The sequence below is a fragment of the Sapajus apella genome, unplaced genomic scaffold (assembly GCF_009761245.1).
Source record: "Sapajus apella isolate SASKATOON/1434 unplaced genomic scaffold, GSC_monkey_1.0 scaffold169, whole genome shotgun sequence".
NCBI lineage: Eukaryota > Metazoa > Chordata > Mammalia > Primates > Cebidae > Sapajus > Sapajus apella.
Genome location: NW_022437109.1, coordinates 1,394,528 through 1,398,846, shown reverse-complemented (window position 1 = coordinate 1,398,846; position 4,319 = coordinate 1,394,528). Strand labels below are relative to the sequence as shown.

General features: G+C 46.6%; 1 pseudogene; it reads right to left on the bottom strand.

Annotated features, from left to right (window-relative positions):
- On the bottom strand, nucleotides 1-580 carry LOC116542532 (annotated as a pseudogene).
- Nucleotides 581-4,319: the final 3,739 nt, after the last annotated feature.

Genomic DNA, 4,319 nt, shown 5'->3' with positions numbered 1-4,319 from the left:
TTCTTTTTTTTTTTTAACAACTGGCAATCAATTTATTAAAATAGCTGACTTAAGCATCTGCAATGGTGACTTCCACCTCAACTCCTGGCTCAATATCGATGGAAGTAATCTATTTAACAATCTCAGAAGGACTGGGCAAGTCAATGAGTCGCTTGTGGATTCTCATCTGGAAACGATCCCATGTCTTAGAACCTTCACCACAAGGTGTTTTTCTTGTAGTGATTCTCAAAGTCTTCGTAGGCATTGGAACTGGTCCTTTCACTTTCAGATTCTTTTCCTTGGTTCCTCTGATAAAGTCAGCACACACCTTCTCCTGGGATTTTACCTCATGGCTTAGAGTGATTCGAATTTGGTGAATTACCACCTCCGGCTCCACGGGTGTTTTTCCAGTATCCTTAAAAGCCATGACTACTGCGCGGCTTCCTGACCGACTTGTCCTTGGCAAGAGCGACAGCAGAGTCAGGAGCAGGAGCCTGTGGACTAACGATCCACAACAACCTCAAAGAACGCCAGTCCTTTTTCTCTTGCATTTGTTTTTTGGGTTTTTTTGAGATAGAGTCTTGCTCTTGTCCAGGCTGGAGTGCAATGGTGTGATCTTGGCTCATTGCAACCTCCACCTCCCAGGTTCAAGTGATTCTCCTGCCTTGGCCTCCTGAGTAGCTGGGATTACAGGCACCCACCACTACACCCAGCTAATTTTTGTATTTTTAGTAGAGACGGTTTCATCGTGTTGGCCAGGCTGGTCTTGAATTCCCAATCTCAGGTGCTTCGCCTGCCTCGGTCTCCCAAAGTGCTGGGATTACAGGTGTGAGCCACTGTACCTGATCCTGTCTACTCTTCTTTATACCCCACTGTCATTACCTTCCTTGGTTCCTTATCACCTTTAGCCTGAAATATTGTAGCAACATAATAAAGTATCTTACAATTCAACTAGCCCATGATAATGGTTTACTAAGTGGAGTACGGAATTTCCACTTAGGTGTTATTTCACCTGAGTTACTTCAAACTTCACCAGTTACCTCACTTATTGTTATTAATTTTGGAGACGGAGTCTCACTCTGTCACCCAGGCTGGCATGCAATGGTGCAATCTCAGCCTTCTATCACCTCTGCCTCCTGGATTTAAGCGATTCTCCTGCCTCAGCCTCCCAACTAGTTGGATTACAGGCACCTGCCACCACCCCCAGCTAATATTTGTATTTTTAGGAGAGACAAGGTTTCGCCACATTGGCCAGGCTGGTCTCAAACTCCTGACCTCAAGTGATCTGCCCACCTTGGCCTCCCAATGTGCTGGGATTGCAGGCGCGAGCCACTGTGCCTGGCCACTAGTTACACTTCTACCCTAAATGAAACTCATCATCACCCTCATACCAGCTACCCTTTTTCTCAACCTTTCCGTCCCACTGTCGGCACCATCACACATAAATTTTACCCGCTCTTAATCTCTTCCTCATACTGCAGTCAGAAAGATTATTCTAAAGAGCCAATTTGATCATGTCACTTCCTTGTTCAAAATCCTTAAACAGCAGCTTCTCACTGCCGCCTGGATAAAGTCCCCAGATCCCTTTATGATCTGACTCATGCTTCATTCTACCCACCTCTGGTCTTGCCCCTTGGATGCTCACTACAGTTACTCTGAATTATTCCCGGTTTGCGGAACGTAACAACTCTGAATCACTTTACATAGTTCTTTTCACCCATAAGACCCTTTCCCGATCTAACCCCTTTACCTGAATAAATTCTTCTACTTCATTAGAGCTCAGCTTAGAAGCTACTTTCTGTGAGAAGATTTTCCTGTCCTTCCTCCACCTCCTCAAATTGGGTAGGTGCCCCTTCCCTGTGCTTCTAGACCATTTTGTGTTTGTCCCTATCTTAGCGCCAAATTCCTTCTAATTGCTTATCTACCTATTATATCCCTCTATAGGCTGTAAACTCCCTGAGGGTAGGAACCTTTTTTTTTGAGAACTCCCCCCTACCACAACCATGTTTTAGGCCCTTTTGTGTCCCTGAAGTAAAGACTTCAGGAGCCTTATCTTGCTTAAGGACCACAACAACCCTCCCTCATGGTAGGTACTGTGCCATTACTATTGTCTAAGTAAGTAAACTGAGGCAGAGAGTTAAAGAAACTTGTCCAGAGTTATAAAAAAAATAAAAATCAGGATTTAAAAAAAAATTTTTTTTTTTTTGAGACGGAGTTTCGCTCATGTTACCCAGGCTGGAGTGCAATGGCGCGATCTCGGCTCACCGCAACCTCTGCCTCCTGGGTTCAGGCAATTCTCCTGCCTCAGCCTCCTTAGTAGGTGGGATTACAGGCACGCGCCACCATGCCCAGCTAATTTTTTGTATTTTTAGTAGAGACGGGGTTTCGCCATGTTGACCAGGATGGTCTCGATCTCTTGACCTCGTGATCCACCCGCCTCGGCCTCCCAAAGTGCTGGGATTACAGGTGTGAGCCACCGCGCCCGGCCAGGATTTAAAAATTTTAACTTTTTGAGACAGAGGTCTCACTCTGTCACCCAGGCTGGAGTGCAGTGGCGCGATCTCAGCTCACTGCAACCTCCGCCTCCTAGGTTCAAGTGATTCTCCTGCTTCAGCCTCCTGAATAGCTGGGTTTACAGATGCTTGCTACAGCACCTGGCTAATTTTTTTGTAATTTTTAGTAGAGACGAAGTTTTGCCATCTTGGCCACACTGGTGTTGAACTCCTGACCTCATGATCCACCAGCCTTGGCCTCCCAAAGTGCTGAGATTATAGCCGTGAGCCACTGCACCCAGCCTTATTTTTAATTTTTTTTGGAGACGGAGTTTCGCTCTTATTACCCAGGCTGGAGTGCAATGGCGCGATCTGGGCTCACCACAACCTCTGCCTCCTGGGTTCAGGCAATTCTCCTGCCTCAGCCTCCCGAGTAGCTGGGATTACAAGCACCCACCACCACGCCTGCCTAATTTTTGTATTTTTAAGAGACAGGAGTTTCAGCATGTTGGCCAGGCTGGTCTTGAACACCTGACCTCAGGTGATCCACCCACCTTGGCCTCCTAAAGTGCAGAAATTACAGGTGCGAGCCACCATGCCCAGTTATAATCAGGATTTAATTCCAGGCAGCTTAACACTAGAATCAGTCCACCACTAAATCCATCCCCCTTTAAATCCTTTTTCCACATAATTTGGCAGCGACCTGACAAACAGATCTGACTTATATCCCTTGTTTGTAACACCCTGTGGTTCCTAGGCCTGCCTGTATATCATATCCTGTGTAACATGGCTCCTGTCTACCTTCCTGGCCAGGTGTCCAGATACCCTTCAGTACTCCCTCGATACTGCCACTACAGAAACACCAAAGAGTCCATCCTTCTCATCCTTATATGTTGGTCCCACTACCAAAATGCCCCCTTTCGGCTAGGCGTGGTGGCTCACGCCTGTAATCCAAGCACTTTGGAGGCCAAGGCAGGCGGATCACCTGAGGTCGGGAGTTCAAGACCAGCCTGACCAACATGGTGAAACCCCGTCTTTAAAAAAAACAACAACAAAAAAACGCTCCCTTTTACCTTACCTTTCTGGAGAAATCCTGCTCATCCTTCAGAACTTACTCCATGAAAACTTTCCTGACCATTCTTTTCCCTATCCCTCTGCCGGCCGTGGAGTAAATCCTGCCACTGCTCTCAGAAGCTGTGTGACTTAGGGCTTGGGCAAGTTAGTTTATCTTAGTTTTATCATTTGTATAATGGACATACTAAGAATACCTATTTCATAAAATTGTGAGGATTAAATGAGATGTAAATTAAGCACTTAGCATGGGGCTTGACACATAATACGTATTCAAAATACTAGGCCTGCGTGTTGGCTTATGCCTGTAATCTCAGCACTTTGGGAGGCTGATGAGGGCAGACAGCTTGAACTCAGTTCAGGGATTTGAGACCAGCCTGGGCAAAACAGCAAAACCCTATCTCTACAAAAAATATAAAAATTACCTGGGCACAGTGGCTCGTGCTACTCAAGAGGCTGAGGTGGGAGGATCACTGGAGCCCAGGAGGTCGAGACTGCAGTAAGCCATGCTTGCACCACTGCATTCCAGCCTGGGCAACAGAGCGGAGATTTCATCTCAAACCAAACCAAACCATGGCTGGGTGCAGTTGTTCATACCTGTAATCCCAGCACTTTAGGAGGACGAGGCAGGCGAATTACCTGAGGTCAGGAGTTTAAAATCAGCCTGGTCCATGTGGTGAAACCCTGTCTCTAATACAAGTATAAAAATTAGCCAATGGCAGGTGCCTGTAATCTGAGCTACTCAGGAGGCTGAGTCAGGAGAATAGCTTGAACCCC